The sequence below is a fragment of the Phocoena phocoena genome, chromosome 10 (assembly GCF_963924675.1).
Source record: "Phocoena phocoena chromosome 10, mPhoPho1.1, whole genome shotgun sequence".
NCBI lineage: Eukaryota > Metazoa > Chordata > Mammalia > Artiodactyla > Phocoenidae > Phocoena > Phocoena phocoena.
In genome coordinates, this window is record NC_089228.1 from 93,677,420 (window position 1) to 93,704,900 (window position 27,481).

Here is a 27,481-nt window from a genome sequence, read left to right on the forward strand (position 1 = left end):
GAATACAAAACTGAAGGAAAATCTAATGCCCTTATTTCACAAAAGAAGGGTTAAAGAGAAAGGAAAACAAGGGGACCTTTGAAGCTGTTCTCGAGCTTCCAAAACATCTGGAGCACACCAAACATATTAGCATATTAGGGAGAGTCAGTGTATTTGGCTTTGTTGTAGAAGAGATGCACAAAAGGTAATTCTGTATTATAGAGCCAATGCCCGTCTGTCACCCTGTCACTGCGAGACAAGGTATCACATTACATATTAAACAGTCAAGCATCCAAAGAGAGTTTTCATTTGCGGCTGCAGCAGTGTGTGTGTGTGTGTGTGTGTGTGTGTGTGTGTGTGTGTGTGTGTGTGTGTGTGTGTGTGTGTGTGTTGGAGGATGGGGGTGGCTGGCTGGCTGCACTTTGAGTTGAGAGAAAAATTATAAAAGCAGCCCCTTGGTTGAGGTAGGACCCTCTCTGAGGTATTCAGAATGTCAAGTTTGCTGCCACTACTAGTAGAAAATAAAGCCTATTTTCACTCAAATTTTGAAAGAAAAATTGGATTGTTTGCTTTTTGCATGTGGATGCCAGGGAAATTCTGGCTCGGGTCAGCTTCACAGGGTCAACATGAATATGTAGTTTAAACCCAACTGTACACACTCGGGTCAGCAGCTGAGCTTCTGGATCGATCGCAGGGTCCAGGAAAGGGGGTGAGCAGTGCAGAAGGGTTGCAAAGCTAAGCCCAGGCCGGTCCACTGACACCCTTTCCCATCTCAGAACGCTGAGGTGGCTGAGAACAAATAACAGTCGTGAGGCATGATGTCACTGCCACACTCATGGTCAACGAAGCACAAATGAGCGTGGTTTAATACCTCGGCTTATGGAAAATAATTATCCCTTTCCCTCGGGAGGATGGCCCCTGACAGACTAGGGCTCCCCTTTGTCTGCTCTCAAATCAGCTGTGCAGATTTCTCACTCCAGCCAAGAAAACGGGGTCCAAACATAGCCCCAACAAACCCTCAAAGGAGCCCTCAAGACACAGGGCAACACAGGTTTTTGTTAGTTTAACACCCAGAAAGTAGATAGTAGACAGACAGACAGACAATCCCCTAGAAGCCCTTCACCACCACCAGACTTTTTCCCCACAAAACCTTCTTGGGTAATCTAAACCTTCTTTCGCATGCTTGATTTTTTGAGAACAGATGTTAGAAAAAAATCTGACGCAGTGATAACATGGAAAAGTTGGGCCACTGGGCAGGCAAGGAAAATGTCTGACCTCATCCTTTCCTCCTATTTCAGAATCACGCAAATGACTAAATTCAAGAGACACGAGCAGGAAGAGACAAACAGAACCCTAGCCCAGGAAGCACTTCCTCACCTCGAGGCACAAAGGAACAAGCCAGCAGACAGGTCACAAGTACACACAGGGAGAGGGACCAGATCGCTGCTCTTACTAAACACCATAGGGGTCAGCACCAACAAGAGACAAAAGACCTCTCCTCCCCACGTCCTGACCAGGAGTTACACAAGGAGAGAAAACACTCCTCATGGAGAGGCTCCAACAACGACCACCAAAGAGCCACAGCGGAACTTCACTGGATACAAAATCCCTCCATGGGAAGGATCCATAATCTCTAGGAAAGATTTCTGGATGGGCCCAGAAGCTACTGAAACTCTGATGATGACAACAGTGAGCAAAACGTGCTGTGCATTTTAGCACAACTCCTCTACTGCTTTGGGGCAAAGGCACTTCCTCCCTATACTCTCCCGCATCCTCCCATTCTTTATCCTTGACATGATTTTTATAACGATCAGAACAGATACAGTAGCTTGAGCAGTAAAGATTACTAAAATATAAGCACCCACATTGCTCTACAATGAGAAGCTCTACCTAAATCCAATTATCCTAAGCCCTCTATCCCACGTCATACCTCCTCTAGGTCCATGCCCCATCCCAGTACCTTATGCTGGCAAACCAGTCAACCTAATTATGACTGTCCATCAAAAGCACGCATCTTGGAATCCCCTAAAACATGAAACTCAAGTCTCTATCAGCTAAGTAAAAGTATTTGCTGGACAGGTGGCCCAGTTCCGAGCCCCCCAGAGGTCGAAAACTGCTTTCTACATACAAAAGAGATTAAAGTCGATGTTGTGCTTAGGCTGGTGTGGAAATGAGCTGCAGAACAATGGACCACTTACTGCGGAGCCCGGGAACTTAAGAGGCAGACACAGTGGACAGGAACCCTGCGCATTTTTATAGAAATTCTTTTAGATAAACAAGACCAGCATGTCCAAAGTCTTCTGTTCAGATAAGCTGACATGCCAAAATCTGGTTTTATAAATCACGGAATTTGTGCTTCTCAAGGGGACATTTTCCATATGTGGTGCATGTTCCCAGATAGTGACATTCTACCTGTAAATAACTGAAGTGTGTGTGTGTGGTTGTGAGTGTAGGTGTGTGAGTGTGTGTATGGAAGGGGGGAGGGAGAGGGTGAGAGAGAGAGAGAGAGAGAGAGAGTTATCTCTAAAGCTTCATATTACATTTACCCCACCAAAAGTAAGTTACCAAAAGAAACCGGTTCTCCAGTATTAGCAAGTCTCTACAAAGTTAAACAAAGCTGGCTTTAACACAAATCAACAAATCCCATAAAGTTATTAGTTTGTGCACAAGTCGGTAATGATAAATGGGCACAACTCCAAACACTTTGTGTCCTAACATCATAATTCACAGAGAAGTAATGAGCCACATCCTTACCCCCAAAAACCTCTCTGGCTGCCTTTATTCCCTAAGCCCATAAAATGGACCACATGCAAGTCCTAAACTGTTCTGTTCATAAGTTTCCCAGTGCACTCAGTACCCCCCCTCACATACAGACAAGTCAACTACACACCCACTTCTCAGATGAATATAGTAAAGCATTAAGTGGGCTATACAAAGTCCAAAAGAAAAAGAAAAAAAAAAAACCTGCTGGCAGCAAGCAAGCTCAGAGAGGCCTACAGCCTCCCAAAGCCACCTTCATTCCCGTGCTGAAATCTAAAGGAAACAGTAAAGAAAGCAGAACTCCAGGAACGCGGCCACACAATCTGCAAAGATTTGAGGCACCTAAAATTGATGGCTGCTAAAACTCACCTGTGTCTCTATTTAGTAATACAAACATGGATCAATGCACAAAATATGGGAGCAGAAATGAGAGCACTCAAAGTTCAAAGCTTTAAGGTCTAACCTAGAATCACTCGGTCTCTGCTGACATGCCTCAGTTTCCTCCATCTTTCAAGGAAAGAAGAGGTGGAGAAGGAAAGTATGACAGGAAATGAAAACCATGCATGCTGTTTATAAAGGAAACCAAAGCTATGGTGGGGATGAACTAGTTAACTTTAATGAAACATCTATTTTTAAATGCTGGGAAATGATCACATAAATTGGCAATAAAATAAAGGGACCAGCCATAGCTGGATGGTGTTCAATCTCCAGAGAAAGGTCTAAACTCGTACAAGCCTGACTAAAACTGAAGATTTGGTCAAAATGGTCAACAGAGCTTAATGCTTTACGAGCGACATTAATTCTCTCTTGTAAATTTCCACAGTACCTTTGCAGGAGCCACCATTGCCCCTAGGGAGGATACCAAAGCTGAAAGAATATTAATATTAGGCAAATCGCAACACTTTTTACATAGTCTCATATATATATATATATGTATATATATGGCACCTTGCCATCCATAATGGATTTAATCAGGACCCCAATAGGGAAACCCACAAAAGGCCTATTTCTCCAACAAAAGCCACAGCAGCCTGAAACAAATCTACAGCTATTTGATTTTTATTTTATTTATAGGAACAGACCTTCTATCCCAGGTTCCTCAAGATAAGCCACCAAAAACTGCACCTGACAGACCCGTGGAGCAGCCATCCTCAGAGCCGGATCATTGCAGAGAGACAGAGAGGAAGAAGGACAGAGGAAGGGAGGCGGGAGGGAGGGAGAGCTCAGTGAGGCAGGCTCCAGAGCACTTGTCAACAATCCTCCCCCGTACGTAATGAGCAGGCGGCAGTGCAGATTCCGGCGGTGCAGATTCCACGCGGCAATAGGACAGCCAGGCGAGCGGCGCAGGGGCCTGGGGGAGGGGAGGCGTCAGGGAGAGGAGGTTATTTATGTGGCTGGGAGGGAATCTAACACCAAAGAGGAGGGGTCTGGGGCTTTTTTCCTTCCTGGTAAATTAGAATGAGAAAAAGGAAAAGATGGACTTGCTTTTCATCCTGCAATTTCCTCAACCTGCGATGCAGACAAATCCTTATCTTAGAATTTCTGACATGGGGTGTGGGCCGGCCGCGCGCCACTTTGGACGGGAGCAGTTCAATTGTCCACACTTCTGTGTGCCCAGTGTGCCAGACTGCCCCCCTCGTGCACACACTCCCCCCCACAGCCCGGCAGCGGGGTCCATGGCACATTTTCAATGGCATCCCTTTTTAATATCATAATCTGTGTCATTCAGCACTTGCCTTTTATTTATTTTTATTTGTTTTTTTGGCTGGGAAACCTGGGCAGCTCTCCAGACAGACTCTGCAGAAATCTCTTTCCACATGCTCTTCTCCAGCCCGCCCGCCCCCTGCCTCCCATTCCTGTTACCAGGGTGCTTCATCACTTCAGTGATGACTGCATGGGCCACCGCTGCCCTCCCCACCACAAGCACACAGACACCCCTCCCCCAGACACATAAATTCATCTAATCTAATAAAACAGAAGCTCTTTTCCCTCATTGCTTCTTGAGGATCTTTTACAAAACGGGCTCTGTGGCCTGGCAGCTGCCGAGAGGGATGAAAAAGGCAAGATTCCAGCGGGGCTGGCCAGCTCCCTGGCCTCAGATAACTGGAGCTCGCATCTCCTTTCATATGTCATAAGCTTTTTGATTGTTAAAGTTAATTCTCCTGAAGCTTTAGAACTTCAGCTGGCAATTATAATGTCCAAAACACATGCTCTGAACACCAGCCCACATTCTCCTCTTTATGCCTCTCCAGAGGGGAAAAAAGATGGTGGCAACACCCTCAGAGAACCCACGTGGTATTGAAAGCTTCACTCACAGGCTCATCCAAGGGAACTGGGGAAAGAATGCCCCCTTACTCTTACTTTTAGCTTCTTGTTGTTGTTATTTAACTACTGAATGAGCCCCTTCTGGGCTTCACGCAGGTGAAGTTATTTAGAATTCAAAAAACCCTGAAAGCAGACCTGTCCGCTTCACAGGGCCAGTGACTACTCTGTCCACTACGGCTGGTTCCTGTTTCCTAAATGACCATGGCATCTCCAGCTGCCTCACTTTCAAGCAAAAACTATCAGGAGGCAGGTGATGGTCTTCCCTGACCTCTACTTGATTTCCACCACTTTAAAACCAAAATATAGGTAGGGCCTTAAGAGATAATCTAGTATAATCCTTCACTCTACAGATGAGTAGACGAAGGCTTATTCGGGCCTGGTTCTTAACTGAGATCACAGTATTAGTTCCTTATAAGATCTCAACAAGCAGAAGGCCATCTATGAACCCTGAGGTCTCTGGGGACAGAGGTAAGCTAACACACCAGAACAATGTCATGGCACAAATCGCTGTAGGATACAGGGTTGGAAAAGCCTCTCCAATCATTACATGGCCAGTGTGAGCCCAGAACAGACCTTCATTCCGTTCTCTCCAGTGCAATATATTCCTATGATGGTGAACAACTGTTTGGCATGTGTCCCACTGCAGCATAAGTCATGCACAGTCAATTAAAGGACATTTAAGGGATGACTATTTGGCTTTTCCCTCTTCTTTCTACTGGGACTTGTCTTTAAGTGCCTTTACTAACCAAAAGCACCCAAAAGGGAGAACTGGAAAGAGGGTATGAGATAGATATTTGGATGTATGGTAATCCTGAGAAAAGGTTAGTAAGGAACTGCAAACCATAAGACATAAACAACCAGCCGGAAATGAAGCTTGAGGGTCATGAATGGGATACCGGTCATCCTTAACATCTCCACCTCTGACCAATCCGACACAGCCATGGCAACAAGGGCTCTGTGCTCTTTCCATATCTCTATTCTCCCTGGCTTCACTGCTGCTTCCTCTTCCCATCAACTAAAAGAGTAACAAGGTGTTTAAATTCAAAAAGATAAGGCATAACAGGATGTTGGCCCCAGGCTGCTCTTAACTTCCAAAACCATCAACAGCATGTGACCATGCACTCGGTATTCCCTAAGAGACACGCTTAGCGTCAACTCTGGCCTGTGCTCTCCTGCTGGATCAGGAAGGGGAACTGGAAAACTCTTGCCTGTGAACTTCCGTAGTTTTTGGAATGTTGAGATCAAACGTCGGTTTACCAAAGAGGGAACGTATCTTCAGCACCAGACAGACTAAAAGCACCAGCACCCTCTGGGAGACACACAACAACACTGAGAACTAGGTTCAGTTTAAGAAGAGCAACACAACTTTCAATATTTAAATTCTGAAAAGAGGGGAGGGCAGAAAAGGAGACTTGGCAAGGACTGTTTCTTGTTCAAAGATAATATGACTGACAGCATCACCAGCTAAGTTTCAACATCCAAAGATCAGAGCAAGCCTCAATTCTCAAATGAAGACAAGACTCCCCAAATACTAGCAACTCCATCTACCCCCATTTTATTTAATTTTTAATAATACAAAGAATATCTGCAAACCCAATCACTAAAACATTATCTATTGTGCTTCCCCCCACCTCATTTCATTATTTTTTAAGTTACAGCACAAATATGCATGCCTGAATAGTGTATTATTTATTTTGATTCTCTTGTTCGTATAAAGTTTTGCCTATTTGTTGCTTTCATTAACCATCTGCAAACATCCTTCTGTCTGTCCCCTGGAAAGCATGCACTAGAGTTTCCCTGGGATACATACCTAGGAGTGGAATTACTAGAAATCCTTGGATACACGAATACTCAAATTTGTAAGTTAGTGGCAAACTGGTTTCAGGAGTCAGCTTTTGCTAGTGCACCAGCAAGGTATCACTGAATCTCCAAATGTTTAAATATAAGGACCTCTCATTACTCAAGACTCCAGAGTACAAGTCACTCCAATTGCTACTTCAGAACAGAACAGAATTTCAGAAAGGATGTCCTATCCAAAGAATTGCTCTGCAGCCAGCCAGGTACATGGCCATCATCCACCTAATTATCACCTCAACACCAGGACATCTGAGGACCTATTTCTGCTGCTAAGAGCTTTAGAATCAAAGACCCACCTACGTGCACTACCATGTCATTACCTCTGAGCTGGGCCAACTCCAGCAGCCCACCAGCTGCATTCAGCATTTTGCTAGCCTTAATCAAATTTAGATATCTAATAGTACCCTGTGTTGATTAATTAAAGAACCTGCTGCCTCAGAAGAATTAAGACCTTGTTTTATTCATATATCCAATCAAGGAAGTCAGCTCATGTTGAGGGCTGGGATCCACCTCGTAAAGGAAAGACAAGCCTGCCAGAGCTAGAGCAAATCCTGGAGTACTTCTTACCACCCAAGATCAGTCTCCAAAAGCTCTCCAGTTCCCTGCTACCTATACAAGCTACTGCATACGAAGGAGGCACCTTAACATGTGAGTTAAGTGCTATGAACAGCAATTTACCAAAAATACTTAAAAAGGAGGGACAGGGTAGCGTGCGTTGCCCTGTGTGAGAGAAAGGCATAAAAGGTTGTGGGGTCTAGGAAGTCGAGGAAATAGAGGATTTTAATGAGTGCCCTGCATTAGCTATGTTCTCAAAGACATTTCTCTGTTATTTGGGCTGAATTACATGGTATATTGATCATATCACCTAAATTATCATTTTTAAAAACAAGCCAATATGATCCACTGTGCTAATATTTGACTTCCAAAAATACAGAACCATCATACTAATAATAAATATTGTTTAAATTGTATGTATTTAAATAAAATTTAAGACACTGGCAATATACCAAGCAGAATTAAGTACATACAGAGTCTGGCTTGAACCCTTTCCAAGAGGCCTTGGTAATTCCTGAAGGGCCAACAGCACTCAACTGTATAATGCATGTGGCTGGCCCTAGAGCCTATGTGACTTCAAGGCCACAATGTTCAATTATAAAATAATACCAATAATTACAAGAACACAGAAGGGAGATCTGGGCTGGGTGACTGTGTATTAACTAGTGAAACAAACTTGGTTGCTATGGACTTAGTCACTAATACCAATGAAATGGCACTACAATTAAACCAGGAAGTTCAAATTAATAAGCTATCGGAAAAATGTTCCATCAGATTTTTTTAATTTAGAAAAAGAAGAAAACTAGTTTATTTGGTAAGCGTCTAAGCCACTAAGAACCTTAGTGGTTCACAGCGCACATACTGTAATTTGGACGGTGTTGCCTGCTTCTAATCCTAGTTTTACTCCCTGTGAACTGTTCGAACTTAAGGAGAATCACTGAAAGCCCTCTGTGTCTCTCTGTGTCTCTGTCAGTTTCCTTATCTGTTAAATAGGCATAAGGAAAACACTGGTTTTAAGACATTAACGTAATTATACATATGTTGGGACTTCGCTGATGGCACAGTGGTTAAGAATCCGCCTGCCAATGCAGGGGACACGGGTTCGAGCCCTGGTCCAGGAAGACCCCACATGCCGCGGAGCAACAAAGCCCGTGCACCACAACTACTGACCCTGCACTCTATAGCCCACGAGCCACAACTATTGAGTCCGCGTGCTGCAACTACTGAAGCCCATGCGCCTAGAGCCCACGCTCTGAAACAAGAGAAGCCACCACAATGAGAAGCCTGTGCACCACAACGAAGAGTAGCCCCCGCTCGCCACAGCTAGAGAAAAGCCCATGTGCAGCAACGAAGACCCAACATAGCCAAAAAAAAAAAAGTAATTACACATACGTTAAAGTACCAATGGCACATGATGAGCGCTTTAAGAAGGGCTACCTATATGCCTTAATAAAACTTTGGTGCTAATGAAATACAATTTTTTGTTTAATATATACTTTTAATTATTTGATTATAAAAACAAATAGAAGATAATATATACTTTAGCTTTAAATATACGTTTTAAATGATTCAGATAATGGATTTCAAAAGGTAAACAAAGAAATGATGCCAAGTTAAAGAAGATTATCAACACTGTGATTTTGAAAATGAATTGCAATAATATTAAGTAAAATTCAACAAGAATCCCAACATGGCCATGTTACCAACTTCAGAATAAAGAATAATGGAAAACTATGTTTGAAAAGTACTGAAACCAAGAGCAGACTCAGGTCACAACTGAAGAGCAGTTGATCCCCTTTTCAAATCTAACTTTGACAAAGCCTATATAGTCTCATACACTGCAAGTATGGTAAAAGATTGATACATGGATGACAATTTTTTGAAGTCTTTACTTCAGCAATTTCACTTCTAGAAAGTAGTGCTAAGAAAGTAAATGGAGAAACAAGAATTTATTATGTGAAAGGATTTCGACACAGTTCATCTTTATTATTTTGTTGCTCCTTTTACTGGTTTAAATTCTATCTTTATTTAAAGAGAGAGAGAGAGAGGTCTCCTACATCAGCTTTCTGAGCCATGCAATAGACTGGATATCAGTGCTTTAGTCTTCAAACCTGGCAACACCCCACAATAGTCCATGAGGCGCTGGGGTAGCTGGCTTGAGGGCATGTGTGGCAAACGACACGTTCTCAGCATTCCTTGAGCTCTCAAGCCTTAGCATCCTTGCATATGGCGCTCCCTCTTTTGGAAGACTCTCTCCTCTGTCGGCCCAGAAAGTTCCTGGTCCTCTGCCTGGTCAGCCTTTAGTGACACACACCACCTGCTCTGCAGGTGCTATTCAATCTCTAATACCTGACTGTCAGGGGACTGACCAAGAGGATTTAGTCTTGCTCATCTTAATAACCCTCGAAACCTAGCATAAGCCTAGAGAAAGTGGTTGAGGCCTAATAAATGCTGTCGAAAGCATAAGTTGTTTCTTGAGGCCATCTCAGGGCCTTCATAAGCCTGAAGTGCTCTTATTGCCTTGGGGGGGCCTCATTCTACAACTTACCAAGCTTTCAAAGGCATCCCATCCCTGCTTTCTTCCTAGAGAGAAAAATGTTTCAAATAATTATCTCTTTGTGCTTAAAAGTATTTTGCTAGGAATGCCTTGTGTAATCTGTAATACACTGGTTTCCTGGCATTCACCGATCAAAATTAGGAATTATTGAGAAATAACCTTCAAGTTTTCAGGTGAAATAAAATTAGAGCTCTCATAAATTTGATACTTACTAACCTTCACATTATGTTTTATACATATTTAACCCCTAAATGATTTTTTAAAAGAAATGGAGCCAATAATTTATTTCTACATGTAAAGCTGTTCTGTGTCTTCCTCAAAGTATTTATTTACCTTTTATAGCCTGCTAATTTTGATAAACTCATTCTGTTACTAACAATTTTAAATAAAAACCAAAACTATAATCCTCCTATCTTTTTTATAAGGTGAAATTACATCAATCACTATTAACAATTTTGTGTATATTCTTCATGGTATTTTCCTTAAAAGTATCATGTACCATACTAAAGACTAATGCTAAACATGGAACGCAATTTTTTTAACATTACACATGATCTTTAAAAATCACATTTTCAAACACTTAGTAACATGAGGAAGGACTTACAATGCAACTTAAACTGTAGAAATTCCACCGCATAAAACAATTACGTTGTGCTTAAAAAATATAAATGTACAGAAAGCAGACCAGAGAAAATAAAACTAGTAATAAAAACTGGTACTCTCCCCAGCAGAATCTTCACAATTTTCTGAAATTTCCAAATTTTCCACAATTAAAATGAATTTATTTAAATACAAAGTCAAAAGGAAATCTTAAAAATTATTTAAATGGTATCAGAGGAAAATAGGTGTGTTGCCGTCATAGAAGCAGCACCTGAACGCAAAAGAAGTAATTAATGAAAAAAAAGCAGCTATTTTAAACATTACTGATGTCGTGCTAATAAGAAGACCTGGATAAGGTACATGAGAACGGTAGACAATTTTTGGAGCCAGTGATACACTGCTATATGGAACTCAAGGATAATATGAACATTGTGACATTAATACCATGGGCAAGAGTATTCTGAAATTGCCCAAAACACTAAAAGGCATTTGAAACAAATATTAATATTGTTTCACTTTCTCAGGACTTTTCTACATAACATACCAAGATAATGTTTCTGAAATTGACTACACTGACTATCTAAAAAGACTTCCAGCCAAAAACAACAACAGAAGATAGAGCGTGAGGATAAAAGAGAAGAATTTCACCGCTATGCTCATCCTGTCTCTATAACTGCATGGTCTAATTTTGTAGACTCTAGTTACATGCGGCTTTTAAAATTAACTAAAACTAGCCAGACCAGCTAGGTCTCGAGGACTCAGGAGTCACAACTGGCTAGTGGCTACCGTACAGGACGACGCAGACATGAACACTTCCATCATCGCAGAGAGCTCTCCTGGCCAGCGCTGACCTATAGAATTTTCATGCCTTTAGTCTCAAGACCCAGCAGCCACAGCAGCCCCTGTGTCTGTGTGCTGTCCTTTGCTAGGAGTTAAGACCCAGTACACAGGGCAAGTCGGACAGACCGAACTTCTTTTCAGGCAGCAGGGTGAAAGGACAGGAGGGGCGAACAGAGCGGGAGCTGATAAATCCCCTCCAATGCAGCACAGATGGCTCACAGTGTAAGTGGTCTAGCTCTTACAGGAGGGGAGAAGGGAAAACGGAGGTTGGAACCATTCAAAAACCACAAGCTTATTCAGAAAATGAAGAACTGTAGAAAAACTTTCTCTGTGCCAAGCAATTACACCAAAGGGGCATTTTTATCACAAACAATTTTAGGTGATCCTATTGTAGCTTGAGGGTGAAAGGTCAGCAAGCATCAACGAACAAAGTGCCACACGAAACTGTTCCGAGTTAGGCTGCCTCTTGCTACCCTCGAGGCTATAGGCACTGAGAGGTATAAACCCACAAAGAGAGGACTCTGGGCTTGCTGCCTCTGTTCCTATACATGCAGGAGACCTCCAGAGAGAAACCATCACCCCACATTCCTGTGTGCAAGGGAGAGGCGTGGGTGGGGAAGGATGCACACACCATAGACACCTTTCCTCTAGATTATCTCCTATCCACTCCCCTCCAAGTTCTGCAAAAGCCTCCAAATGCTTCCTGACCCAACAGTACACAGGGCATTGAGCGATCTGGAAGAACACGAGCCTGCCATAAACACATCCTGCCATCACTCATCACTAAAACAGAACCAAGTGAGACAAGGGATAGCCAGAGTTTTATTTTACTTAAGGAGGAAACCAGTGAAGGGATGACTGCTCACAGTGATACCCAGTTACTGGTAGAACTAGAATGATAGGACAATGTCGGTGCATATTACAACACATCAATTTTTTGATGCATCCAATAGTGCTTTAAATGGCTGGAATCCAAGAATTTGGGGCTAATATAATTTGACAGATTGCAGTGTGAACGGTTACATCACATAGCCTCTATCACTTCTAAAAGGCTGCTGAAAATACACAGGCCCCAAGAATTCTGTTTCCTTGACCCTGACCCAAAGTTTAGTCGCCATTGATGTACTCCAAAGCCATTCTCCCTCCGCCTGTCTTAGGCCTGCGCCCTCCACCCAGCTGGCACAGATCCATCCTCTTTCGTGTACCAAGTGCCGGCTCAGAGACTACAGAATCCAGCGCTCTGTGCCCAGGAAGGGGTGCCCCACCCATACAAACCAAATTCTCACTATTCCTACAGGGCAGGCTTCCCAACACATCTGAGGAATGACCTGCTGGGGAAAACTAAACAGGGATTGCTTCCTTTGAGCTTGGTCAGGGTTTCTGCTCTCCGAGTCCTAGGGTGAGGTCTAATTACAGGATGCTGGCACCCAAACCCAGGGAACAAAACAAACCGATTTTAATACAGTCCCTTAAGTATGCTGTTATATGACACAGCTACAGCTTTTATGAGAAGTGGTTAGGTAATGTATACCTAGAACCTCAATAACAACTGCCCTTTGAATGCCTCTTTTCTGCCAGGTACTAAGGACTTTAAATAAATCATCCCATTAATCACCTCTGAGAAAGAAATTATTCCTCCACTTACAGAGCTGGGAAACAACAGGCAGGAGCCAAGCAGAACGGCCAGATCAGGTCTGCTACTTCTTTTCACCTTGGTGGGACTGGGAGCCATCCTTTCACGGATGACAGCATGGTCCTCTCTGCCAATTTCCATGAGAAAAGTTGGAGGGCTTTGGCCTCCTGGCCCAGGGCTGGCAGGAGGATGAATGCCCAGCAGTTCTCTCCAGGAAGCCTCTCGATCACGTGCGTTCACGGCTCCAGGGCCCTGAGCGCAGACCAGTGCAACTGAGCCTGCCTCCAGTTCCAGAGTCCACCCGGGAAGGCATAATTCCGGTTCACACAGGTGCCTTCTCGCTGGGGATATACAATATGCAGACGTTCTGAGCTCGTTCTGCCCACCACCCGCCAAAAAAAACACCAGTCAGTTCCTCAGACAGAAAGCACCTCTTGACCTTGATTCTGCTTCACAAAAGGGCTAAGACACTGGAGGAGAATGCGTGACAAGTCAGCCCGCGGTGGTGGCCAGTATCCTTCCTTCCACTACCAAGAGTAGCCACTTGATGGCAATCTTAACCTATTCCCTTGGAATTCTTCCATAAAGGGAGACCCCAGGAGGGGGGAGGCACCAAGAGTGAGATGGCTGACCCTGTGGACACCGCTAGAAGACAGCACCTTTGCAGGACCTGCATCTGCAGCGGCAGAGTGTCCAAGGTGGAAGAAGAAACTAAGGCACCATGCTCCCTTGGGTTACTCGCCACAACACAGACTCCTGCGAGGGCCTAGGCAGAAGTGATTATACAGGCTCTGCAGTCAGACAACTCAGGAAGATGGATATCTCTCAGGCCCCGTGGCACGTTCACATCGGGCTTTCCATCAACAGACTGAAGTGCGAGGCAGACAGATGGTAACAAACAGGCTAATAAATCAACGGCAAGCTCCCGCCTCTTATCTCAGCACCTTGTCCCCTGAAACCACAGAAAAAAAGCCAATAATGAAAAAAGGCAACTTTCCTTAAAAGGTGTAACACTTGTTGAATAAAGCAGCCCAGCACTTTCCTTCTTATTTAAATTGTAAAAGAGAAGGAAAAAACAACAACAAAAAAAGCTATTTGCATCTTCTGCAGAAAAGGCTCTCCAGAAAAAAAAAAAATAGAAACACACTGTAAATTGCATTCACTAGACACTTCTATTTTCAGTGGCAGGAAGATAAACATCAAAATGTGGGGAGAAGGGGGAAGGAAACGGGACTGTTATCAGGAACCAGTTGGCTCTCTCAGCTTGGATGATGACGTGCCCCCATCCCAAACACACACAAACACACACACACACACGCACGCACGCACACTGACCTGGCCCTGTGCTTCCTAGCGCTTGGCTTCTCGATTTATAAGGAGGGTTCAGGCGGAGAGCGGAGTGTATGCCAATATGTTCCTCTGAGGGATTCAGAAAGTACCAGCTGAGAGGCTTCCAGCTCACCCTTTACAACTGTAACGCTTTCCAACTGAGTTGACTGGAAAGGCCCTTTTCAAACAGTACTGGTTGTCTGAAGTCAGGTCAAGGACTGCGTGAGACGGGATAAAGCCACTAGGGCTTAGGCAATTTGCAGTGCAGATCCCACTAGAAATGAGCAGGCCCCCTGCATGCCAAAATGGAATATGCTGCGATATTTCCACTGGCATGTCACCCGCCCTGATGGTGTCTGAAGAGGATTCATCAACCGTGTAGAGGGTAGGATGCAACTTTCAAAACATGGATTCAATGAGTCCCTTTCACAAACACCCCAATCATACGGGAAGGAAGGAGAATGTCAGAAATAACAGTTAAATGTTTCCGACGTGGAGACCTTGAGCTGCCTTCACGCATCAGAAGGCAGAGCTGTGAAAACCTGGAAGGAAACCGCCACTTCAGACAGCACCGCAAGCTGGCCTGCGAGTCTCGAGCGCAGATGGCGTCCCCTGTCATCAAGACCAGGTGCCAAGTGTGACCAGGATGCCCACCTACCTGCCAAAGAGAAGTGCAGACCTGGTTAAGGAATAACCCAGAAGACAAGGGCAGGGCAGCCGGGAAGAGGCCCTGTGTGCACAAAGAGCTGACTCGTTACATCCAAGGTGTGAATGAACCAAGAACACCGGCGACAGGTCAGGGAACGGTGCAAAGAGAGGGGACCTGGGTCCCAGGACGTCAGGAACAAGGAGCCCTAAAGCTTTCCCTGGCACATCACAGGGACAGCCTGGCTGACAGGCCAGGCTGACACTGGCCACTCCTCCCCTTGAGAGGCACGGCTACGGTTATGAAATAGCTCACATTTCCTTCACTGTCCCCAAACCTCCTGGAAGGCGAGACCTGTACTGTTTTACAATCTTTCGGGAAGAAATTATGAGGAAGCCAAATCTGGGGACTCTGCAGAAGGACCCTGAAAGCCATGGAGAAAGCTGGAAGGATAGACGAGATCTGGCAGCGGGGAGATTAACTAACGCATTCTACATGAAGGGATGTGTGGACTGCAGGGCAATTTCCCCAAAGCCTACCCAGTTAATCACTCTTCTGGCTTTAAATATACACGGTAGAAGGCTCAAGTAACAACAGGTTATTTCCAGAAATTAAGATAAAAGGTCCTCTAAATTTGGGGGAATGGGATCTAAGAAATTCAGAAGCACAGCAAAACTGCACTAGTCCATTGTGGTAAATCTGACAGTAATTGTAAACTCCATAAATATACATGTCACAGAACTCAAATCATGAAATGGGTAAGATTTAGAAAACACATGAGGCCTTTCTCCAAGTAGAAGGAGGCGGATGGCATTATCAGTTACAAGAATGAACACAGATAAATTCCATGCGTGGGCAAGCTACTTCGGGCTGACTGCAGCCCTATCTGGTGAATGCCACAGGGCCTTCCCCTTCCATACAAGTTGAGAATTTAAAATAATTGGAAAGCACTGCCCTAAATTACATTTACAGCATAATATTCAAGCAAATAAGATGAATTAACGTATAACAAATAGGATTCCCTCAACTTCAAATAATCCCATGATTTTTCCAAACTCAAGCCTAGAACCGTCCTTCCTAGGTCATCTCAATTGCCAATCCGCTCCCAAGCCCTTAGGGCCTACCCTCTCTTAGGGCTCTTGGCCTGGGATAGCTGCTCCCTGTGCAAATGAATCATGTTTCAATCCCCACTGAAGTCAGGGACTTGGGCTAATCCAAGTGGTCTCACAGAAGCAACAACTCAATAAATAAATGTCCAACTTTAATTCTACCCAATTGAGAGGAACAACATCTTCTCTAAGGTCAAACAGCCCTTACAGTTTCCTGACCTACCAGGAAATAGTTATAGTCTCACAAAAAGAAACATGGTACAAATTAACACAGCAATTAACTTAATCTACAATTGAAACAAACAGAACTGTCACCATCTCAAATCCCTACTGGACTGTTACAGACTTAATGCCCACCAGTCAAATTCTTATGTTTAAACCGTAACACCCAGTGTGACTGTATCTGAAGGCAGAGCCTGTAAAGGTGACGAAGGTTAAATGAGGTTGTAAGGGAGGGCCCCTAATCTGATAGGGTTGGTATCCTTTTAAGAAGGGGAAGAGAAACCAATGCGCGCTCTCGCGCGCGCGCTCTCTCTCTCTCTCTCTCTGCCAGGAACCAAGGCCTCACCAAGAACTGAAGTGGCCGGCACCCTGGATCTTGGACCTCCAGCCTCCAGACTATGAGAAATAAAGCTCTATAGTTTAAGCCATCCAGTCTGCGATATTTTCCTATGGCAGCACAAGCTGACTTATATATAGACTTACACCACAGCCACAAGAAAATGGAAAGAAGTCAGCAATCGCACCACACTGCTGCCTCGTGTTCTTGCATCCGCAAGGCCATCAAGCTGATCATGGGGTCCTCACAAGAATCAATCTAACTGAAAACACACTGTATTAGCAGAGAAGGCACATGACTTATAGATGCCAACTGCCCTTGGGGAAAAGCCAAGTCTTGAACCCCAGTTCCAGAATGTCCTGAATTATAACACCAAGGCTGAGTATTCTAAACACGCAGACTAAGAACAGTGCCACAAAGGGGGCGGGGCAGGGGTGCCACAAGAGAAAAGTGACATGGAAGAGGATGAGGACTAACTGTTTAAAAGCCCACTTGGTCTGGACTCGCACAACCGCTCAGACTGAAAACTGTGACGCTGGTTTAGCATGGAGAACCTGGCTCCACGAGTGCCACCACGAGACGGTAAATGTCATCCTTGAGCACGAGTGCCGCCATGAGACGGTAAATGTCATCCTTGAGCACGAGTGCCGCCATGAGATGGTAAATGTCACCCTTGAGCACGTCCAACTGTGGGGTCCTATTCAAGCACTGCTTGAGGCCTCCAAGAGCTGCTTACTGGACACACCTGTGCCTCTGTCTCTGAGGCACTTTCAGGTCTCAACAGACACTCTCTGGCATCTGGTACATTCTGGAGAAATATCGTAAACTCATGTAACATCATAAAAGCTCCTAAAAACAGAGACAGCCATGTTGACAAACCACCAAATGAGCACATGCTTTAAAGAAGTCAAATGAACTAGAAGGGGCAGGTGAAAACTTTTCTGGGGCGACGGAAAAGTCCTGTATCGACACTGGAGCTCTGGTCATACGGGTAAATGTGCATCTGGCAACTCACGAAATTGCACACCTAAAGATAAGTGATTTCACAGAGTGTAAAGTCTTCCTCGATTTATTTTTAAAAAAAAAAAAAAGGGCTTCCCTGGTGGCGCAGTGGTTGAGAGTCTGCTTGCAGATGCAGGGGACACGGGTTCGTGCCCCGGTCCGGGAAGATCCCACATGCCGCGGAGCGGCTGGGCCCGTGAGCCATGACCGCAGAGCCTGCGCGTCGGGAGCCTGTGCTCCGCAATGGGAGAGGCCACAACAGTGAGAGGCCCGTGTACCACAAAAAAAAAAAAAAAAAAAAAAAAAAAAAAGTGGGGCAAGATCTGGATTCAGGAGTCCTGGGTTCAGATCCTGATTTGACCACTTCTTAGCAATGCAGCTTTGAGCATGCTGCTTTCCATCTGAGGCCCACTAAACAAACCCACAAAGTTATGATAGTAATCGTATAGTTACCACACTGTTATGAGAATTAAAAGCAGTAACTTTTATTTTCTTAAAAGGACAGTTTTATTTTAAACTACCAATCAACGTATCTTGCACATAGGTAGGCTTTCAACAAATGTAGTTCAGAAAGAAAGATAAAAGGGTGACCCAATTCCAAGAATGTTTATGATAATGAGACTTATATAAAGACATCACAGTTATGAATAAATGTGCGCTTTGGGAACAGGGAAAATAGCATGGGCTGTGACCTGGGGTGAGGGGGCGAGAGGGTCAAGGTGTATGCATTTTCAAAATGAAATCTGGAGTGAGCGATGGTACGAACCCCTGAACAGAGAGGAACACATCCACAGTGTAGCAGAGGGGTGCTGGGCACAGGGGCAGGTGACCACACACTCTACAGAGCACCCAGGAGTTGTGCATACAGCAGCAGTTAGCATGGATGAAGCTTTTCTCTCCTGACACTTAAAATCTACTGTGGAGCGAGAGCTTATAATAAACAAACAGAATAATACAATGCCAGGCAGTGAGAGAGTCTATGTCAAAAAATATTACAAGGTAAGGAGCCAAAGGGTAACGGGCAAAGGCACAATTTTTAATAAGATGCTCAAGGAAGAGGTCTCTGGTAACGGCACATTTGACCAGGACCCTGAAATGCCAACAGTGATCAATTCACACAGGTACCTAAAGCGAGAGAGTTCTAGACAGAAGCATCGGCAAGCACAAAAATTCTGGGGCAAGAGTATACTACCAAATGCACTTGGAACAGCAGGAAAGCTAGACTAGGTGAGGGAGAGATGGGCAGATAAGACCAGAGAGATGCTGGGGGACCGTATCAGTGTCCAGGGTAAGATGCTTGCCTTTCACGCTAAGAGAGACGGGGGGACATACGGGACACCGCGTGTGCTGATTCACACTTACAAAGGACTGTTCTAGCTGCTGCCTAGAGAGGTAAAAAGGCAGAAGTTGAGGGAGCTTTAGGAGTCTCAGCCCAAGATAGAGGTGGTGGACTCGTAGCAGTGGTGCAAACTTAGTTTCAGAACACATTGTGAGCTTAGAATAAACAGGTTTTGCAAAATTGGGGTGGGGTGGGGGTGGGGTACCAGATAACTCCCAGGTTTTGATCAAAGTCACCAGAAGTATGGAACTGGCATTTACTGACAATGGAAAGACAGGCAGGGGGGAGCAGATGGGAGGGAGTGGAGAGACAGAGTTGGCTTGGTAGACCTCAAGTTCATGAGACCTATCAAGAAAGCAAAGTGCGGAAGGCAGGTAGGCAGCTAGAGTTCAGGAGAGAATCATCATGTCAAACGCTGCCGGATGGGCAACTAAAGCTACACTGACTGATAACTGGATTTGGCCATCAAGGTCATTATTAGCCTTGGTAAATGGCCTGACTCTAGGGGCTCAAAAGAGAATGAGTGGGGAGAGGATATTAACATGAATATAAATACTAGAGGGAAACATTGTGTAGACATTTTTTCCGAGGAATTCTATAAAGTAAAAGAAATGAATAGCAGGAGGGAGATAGATTATTGGAGGGTTTATTTTATGGGAGAAACTACAACATGTTTTGTTTACTGATGGGAATGATCTAGTAAACAAATGACGAAGAAAAGAGGGATACTTTCCAGAGTGGTGTTCTCATAGAGATGAGAAAAAGGGATTTTGGTGCCCAAAGGGAGGCACTGAGCAGACAGACTCTTAGAGGCGGAAGAGCTTTAAAAAACATCCCAGGGGGGCTTCCCTGGTGGCACAGTGGTTAGGAATCCACCTGCCAATGTGGGGGACACGGGTTTGTGCCCCGGTCCGGGAAGATCCCACATGCCGCGGAGCGGCTAGGCCCGTGAGCCACAACTGCTAAGCCTGCGCGTCTGGAGCCTGTGCTCTGCAACGGGAGAGGCCACGACAGTGAGATAAAAACAAACAAACAAACAAACAAAAAAACATCCCAGGACACAGCAGGTTTCCATCCCCTCGGCTTCAACATCTCTCAAAGTTGAGCCATTCTAAGAACACGGGGAGGGAGGAAAACACTGTGGAACTGTCTCAAGCTCAGACATCACATGCACCCCCCACCAGGTGTCACTACCTGAGTGGTGTGCCCCTCTGACTACAGGGGTCCAAGCCAAGACGATGGGGCTGTAATCAAAGAGAGAGCACAGAGCTCGCAAAACTGCCAGAGGCGGCAGGCTGAGGTAGCTGGATGGGCAGCGGGCCTCAAGCACAAGTGACAGGAAAAGAGGAGCAGAATACATTCACCTCCAGAGGCACCTCCATCCTTAACGCTCCATGAAATCCTCACACGCAGCCATGCCTACTGGGAAGGCTGGTGTCTCGCCATCATTTAAATTGGATTTCTGGTTCCAATCAGCCTTCAGCATGATCCATTCTTTCCAGTTAAGCTCATCAGCAAGGTTCAAAATTCCTCATCTGTAAAATGATTAGCCTGACCTATGTACCTCCAAAAGTCCCTTCCAGCTCTAGCAATCCATAATTCTGTGGCCGAAAGGGCTGCAGGCAGGCTCACCATTCCCTTGGTGCCAGAGCAGTACAAGCAGGCTGGCCACTGAAACCGGCCATTTGTCCCACTGGACTGTGACATCAACAATCCCGGCCAATGTCTATTTGCTGGTCCACACCCCTGCCCCACACTACCCCGTCCCAGCCTCAGCCCTCGCTCAAACAGTCCCACAGCTTTCAAGGCCCACAGGAATGCAACTTCTTTACTGAAGCTCTTCCTGGTAGCTCAGCACTGGGCCTTTCACATCACCTGCCTCCCTGCTGGCCTCCTCACATCAAACCAGTCACACACACCTCTGATTTTTAAAGCATTTTGTTCTATTTTATTGTGCTTCATTGATACCAAGTCACACGTATTTCTCTCTTGTTAGAAAGCACCTCACAGTTATCGTGGCTTACACTTATAATTGGAAGCATTTTTTCTTTTCTCCCATAAAATAATGCATCACTTAATGACATCTTAGATGAGATGAAATAAGCTGTTCTGACTCCCCCAAAATTAGCAATTTCAGTTCCATCTTTATTACTCACAATAGCTCCTACATACTAAGAATTCTATCAAGTACTGATCAGATGGGAGCTCTATCTAGAAATTTCCCATCTGCATTACTCAGGGTCATGAAGACTGACGATAGAACACCTACAAGAGAAAGAAATCAAGCCTTCCCAACTCCACCATTATCCAAGATAGACGCAGCTTCATTTTTAAACAAAGAATAAATGTAGGTTGTTTTCAAGAAGTGTATTTGCCCTCACGGCCTTGCTCTCTCATGGAGTGCCGTCAGGGGACGCAGGTGACAAAGGTCTCAGACGCTGGACTGTTAAGAGAAAACTTAACTCCTGGCCCAGCCTGCAGAGGCCACAAGCACGGACACAGCAGCAGTTCAACCTGGAAAAGCCAATTTCTTCCGCAGGGGGTGGGGGGAGGTTGTCTTTCCTGTTGAAGTAGAGACTATCTTGAGAACTGCTGGACATCAGAGCTTCAGGCCAGGAGAAGGCCACCATACAGTCACAGCATTCATTTCAAATATGGCCAAAAATACACTTCCATTCATCAGACAAGGTGCCCAGACTTTGATTTTGACTCGAAAGTCACACTTTAATCTCATCCTATAAACAGTGAATTTGCAAAAGCTGGGCCCGTGTTTCATTCCACAGACATCAGTAATCTCAGAGAGAATCTTGAAGAGTCCAACAAAATTCTACCTTCTTAAAAAAGCAATGGGATGGGGGGGGTGCGGTTTGCACAGGGGGTCCTATATTTGTACTTCTAGCTTTGATCCTTGGCTACAAATGGACAGTTGTTGCCAGCAAGGCCACTGCCCTCTCTCACCACCTCATGGAGGTGAGTGGCAGCCCTCTGCCAGCTGGCTGGTTCCATAACAGTATTAAAAACACAAATCTGTATCCCTAGGTGAAGAAACAGAAAGAAATAATGAATGTATCTGTGTGGAAGGAGGGTGACCAATCAGGAGGAATGCAGTTTTTCGATTTCCTCTATCAATTCAATGACAAGTGCTAATAAAGCCCAGAACCATGGTCACATGAATAAATACTTGTACTGCCCCTCACTTCTGAGGTCTCTTTGCCAACGAAAGATTTTACAAATCTCCTTCAAAAGAAATTGCTATTTGAAAAAAAAAGTACTCCTACAATTTTGTAGTTTTGAAATCCTATCTTTACAGGGGGTTCCAAAACTACTTCTATTTATTTAAGTGGTGGCTATTATAAGCAAAGGAGAAAGCCGGGGTTTAAATCCTGGCTCTGCCCCATACTAGTAGTGAAGCAAACTGTTAATCCGCCCGAGTGCAGTTTCCTATATTTCTAGAAAATGGTTGGTTCTGAAAGTTAAATGAGCAAAACACAGGTGAAGTGCTAGAACAGTAACTGGCAAAAAGCAAGAGCTCAGTATAGGTTCCAGCTATCACAATTACTGTAAAATTCTAAGAAAAAAGAGTCCAGCTTCCCTTAAATCTAGTCAAGATGCTTTAGCTGGCCACAGGGTTTGCTGGATCTCAGATGAAATTTATAGGAAGCAAATGAAATTCAAATACAGCTAATAGCTCCCCTCTCTTACTGTGTAATTATGTGTACTCATTATTTGTGTAGCATGTTATTATTTAAATGTCCCTAATTTCAGCCCCAGCAGGCCAAGGGCCCTCAGAGTGGCCGAGGCCTCCGCCTCTGCCAGCCTTTCTGAAGCTTTTGTCAATTTATTACTGCCGGGAAAAGTGGCACCATCTACAGCAGAGAGTAGACAGAAGGCTCACATCCAGCAGAAGCCTTAGCACCGCCTCCCCTGAAGCCTGGCTACAGCCAACAAGCTGTGTAACAATGGCTTCAATTCCTACAGACAACCCACCGGGATGTCCCAGACTCAAGATTCGTTACCTCCAGTAGGACAAAAAAAAAAATTCTTCCCTTGTCACGTCGGAACCACAAACCAAGACTGATGGCAAACATGGATTTTATGACATAAAGTATGAGGTCTCTCTACTATCTTATGTCTGCTTGGCTTATTACGTCTCTACCAGACCTGCACAAGGGGCGCGGCTGAGCCCAGACACTCAGACAAGCTGATGTTGTTGGCACCCTGTTAACAGACACCAGCCCCCGACCCTCCTCACACAGGAGGCCAGGGCAGGGGGCTGCTTGTTCATCATCCTAGCATGCCTGTGATTTCACAGAAGTGATGTCAATTCATTTCCCAATTAGATAAAAATTATGTCAAGCCCATTCTACTGTGAACTCAAGATATTATTTTAAAATTGAATTTTCCCAGGAAACTCTGGCAAGACCAAGAAACATCTTTGCTTTGAAATACAGGGGGGGAAACAAAACACCTTGTTTTCAATACTACTGTTGCAAAGATAGGGTGCCATTTTCCTCCATTCTGGATTCTAAAATAAGTACTGAATTCAAAGTTACTTGAGCCGTAATTCCAATTCTGCTACTGCAGCATAAATAACCATGTGCCATTAGGAAGTTACTACCACAGAGAACACACTCACAGAGCCCACCAACAAGAATGTCATCTTGCCCTCACAGACAGAAACCCCACAGGTCTCAGAGGTTCCTCCCTACCCACGATCCTCAAGTCATGAAGCATGAGAAAGGGAGCACAGGGGGCAGAAGCCCCACCAACACCGCCCCAGCCGGGGTGCAGGCACCTACTCTCACGTCTGTCCCGTCCAGCTTCATACCACACCTCCCAGCAAGGGCTCTGTACTGCAGAGCTTCAAATTCTACTGTCAGATAACTTTCTGTCACAATTAAAACTAAAACAATGGAATTATTTCAACTTTTTTTTTTTTTTTTTTTTTTTTAATGCGTTACGCGGGCCTCTCACTGTCGTGGCCTCTCCCGTTGCGGAGCACAGGCTCCGGACGCGCAGACTCAGCGGCCATGGCTCACGGGCCCAGCCGCTCCGCGGCATGTGTGATCTTCCCAGACCGGGGCACGAACCCGTGTCCCCTGCATCGGCAGGCGGACTCCCAACCACTGCGCCACCAGGGAAGCCCTATTTCAACTTTTGAAAGGGAACCTCGAGGGGGTAGGGGACCGAAAAAAAATGAAAAGAGAAATGGAAAGGAAAGGCATGACTGTTAAAACCACTCTTCCCCCACCACTAACCTATCTTCACTTGCCCCACGATGAAGAACCCCGAACAGTGTGCTGTGATGTACAGCGCCAGACAAGGTCATTCTACTGCACAGCATACAAATGATGATCTGTTATAACGCATCCACTCAAACTTGAGTGATAAATGTAGACGCGCACTTATGTACACACGTATGTACACATGTGTACACACCTTCAGAGAGAAGGCTGCTTGCAGCCCTCACTACCCATCCCCACCAAGAGCCTTGGAGGCTGCCGGCTACTTCAGCTTTCTCTGGCTCACACCCCCCTAGGACAGCACCCCTGAGATTCTGGGACCTACAGAGAGGGACTTATTCCCATGGTAACGTGTCTGGTTTCCATGCTTTCCAGTAGCCCCCGAATAAGAAAGCACACATTGTTTAACATGCTAGCTGCCTTTAAGAAAATTATTCTTAAAACACACACAAGTTCTAAAACGAGGAGATGTATTTACTTAGAACTGCTATCGAAATCCAACATGCGGAATAACAAAAAGGTGGCCTTGGAATACAGCCTGCACAAACACCAACATGAACCAGAAAAGGGCATGCAGACAGCAACTTCACAACCAAGGGCGGGGGGTGGGGGGGGGGGGGGGGGGAGGGGAGGGAGGGAAAGACAAGTCAGTCTTCATCAGGGTGAAAGGCAAACTACCACGACAAACAACAAAGACCACCTTTTTTATGGAGGTGGTAAAAGAATGATTTAAAGTCTTCAACGATCCCAATAGAGATGTACGTGCCAACTTTTCTTAGAATTCCTTCCTCGGTATCGTCAAGCCCCGAGTATGCCAATGAAAACAAGAGCTACATTTGGCCAACTAGCTGGCAGCACTAGTTGCTTCTTGAGTGCTTTATTTTAGTTTTTGTTCTTTTACCCAAATTCCACCATTATTCAATCCTGGACACCTGGCTACCTCCTTGTCCTAAAAGCGGATTTTTCCCAGTTGGGTGGGTTTTTTAGTTGCTAAAAGATTCCTAAAGCACGAAGGCATCACCACTCCAGAACAGCAGAATGAGAGCACGCCTTGTCACAGCAGTAAAATCTAACCCCGTAGCAGCAGCCATTGCTCTACTATAACCCCAGGATCCAATGATATTCTCCCCCCATCACCATCCCCTCAAAAACTTAAGAGCAGAACAGTATGTTCAATGTGAAGCAATGTCAACAAGACTGATCACGTCAAATGCTCTCTAAAAAGACACATGGCTTAGCATTTACTCCATTACAGGCAGCCAAGAAATGGCAGGGTCCCTACCTGGTAGGAGACCCATGAACAGATAGGGGTCCAAGCTGTGTAACTAACTGTGGCAACAGATTCCTCAAATTATTTTGCTTCTGCACGTGTGAAAGATTCAAAAAGGGCCTTTCACATACACATTGGCTCAGACTTCAGGCGGTTCTTGTTTCAAGTCACACAGTACTAGAAGAGGGTGACAGAACCTGGGTGGATGGCAGGGCAGACCCCGGTGGTGTTCCGGAAGGCCACGTCAGAACACCCCGCCACGGCCTTGTGGAAAGGGAGCGCCAGAAGGTCCTGTCTGGAAGCACTGGTTCCAACAAGAGGCTCCCAGACAACTCACCTTACAATTAAGCAGGATGGAAAAAAACTGGACGCCCTAAGTCAGCCTGTCGCTCTGCCCCCTGGCAAGCTGTCAGGTTCCCCATGTGTGATGACTCTTACCGGAGGATCACAGCCAGAACTCAAAAAGAATAATAGGGGCTTCCCTGGTGGCGCAGTGGTTGGGAGTCCGCCTGCCGATGCAGGGGACGCGGGTTCGTGCCCCGGTCTGGGAAGATCCCACATGCCACGGAGTGGATGGGCCCGTGAGCCATGGCCGCTGAGCCTGTGCGTCCGGAGCCTGTGCTCCGCAACGGGAGAGGCCACAACAGTGAGAGGCCCGCGTACCGTAAAAAAAATTTTAAAAAGAATAATAGGATCTCCTCTTCCTTATCTCCTCATTCCAAACAAGTACAAACCAGAACACGGTCAATTCATTCACATTTATCTAAGATTCTAGGAGATTAATAAGAACAAGAGAGGCTGTGGAATACAGCCACAGCCACAACCCCCGAAATAAAATATAAATAGTAACCAAATGCTAGTTCTGAAATGGTGTTCACTGGATGATTTCATCCGAGTCACACTAACCCTGTTAAAAACAGACATCAGAATAAACTCAGACGGGAGCATGTTTCTCTCTAGGCTTCAAGGACCCACTTGATACCTATCCAGGATGAGGGACACTTCGGACGCACGGGAACTCTGCCTCCACTGCCCACCTGTGGCTGTGCGGCCACCTGCCAGCTTGATCAACAAGGAAGGAAGCAGGGCCTTAGGAGGCTGTTGAGCCAGAGAGAGAGCGGGAAGGGCAGCAGGCCCACAGGTTCAGGCTACTTCCTATATAAACAGGGCGTTAAGAACCAAAGTTGCCACATTTCAGCGAGATCATCAAAGGCTTCTTCTGCCCTCATACTTGGGTAGAAAGACAGATATTCACAGAAAAACCTGTAAGTCAGGCTCCACACTCAATCCAAGAACGGGCAGAAACCAGATCGCAGCCCTGGTCTTGTCTATAGGGCGCAGACTAAGGCACCTTGCCAATTATATTATGCAACATATAAAGGAGCATCAAAACAAATCTATAAACTCAGCGGGATGTCCAGAATAACTGCCGTTAGGGGCCCAGCCTGAGAAGCACGAGCCGCCCAAAGCACATCCATTTCAGAAACAAGGCCAGGCCCAGAAACACCATCCAAAACAACAAAACAGGCCACTCACCATTCACGGCTTTCAGGCTCCCAGCAATGCCTTCACCATGCTGCCTCTTCTGGGCATTCTTGAACTCCTTCAGAGACAAATAAAGGACTTTACGTACCACCCTTTCTTCTGACCATGGAATCCCATCACTGTCATCCTGGAGAAACAAGAAAGAATGGGGAGAGGGGATTACTTAACTGGAAAGCAAGCAAATGTTAATTAAGAGTCAGAATAAACTTTTAAAAAAAAAAAACAACGAATCCCAAACAAGTATTGAGTGACTGAGACCAAGTTCTGGAGCTCAGAACTACATCCTATAGTGGAGGGAGGGCACTGGCCCTCCCTGGAGAGACCACAAGCAAA

The 27,481-nt window shown here is 45.3% G+C and overlaps 1 protein-coding gene across 1 annotated transcript in view; it reads right to left on the reverse strand.

Annotated features, from left to right (window-relative positions):
* Positions 1–27,269, reverse strand: part of JARID2 (jumonji and AT-rich interaction domain containing 2) — a 127,410-nt gene extending 100,141 nt beyond the window's left edge. The window contains exon 1 of the mRNA XM_065886008.1: positions 27,140–27,269. The gene's annotated coding sequence lies outside the window, so the exon portion shown is untranslated. The remainder of the gene's footprint in view (positions 1–27,139) is intronic.
* Positions 27,270–27,481: the final 212 nt, after the last annotated feature.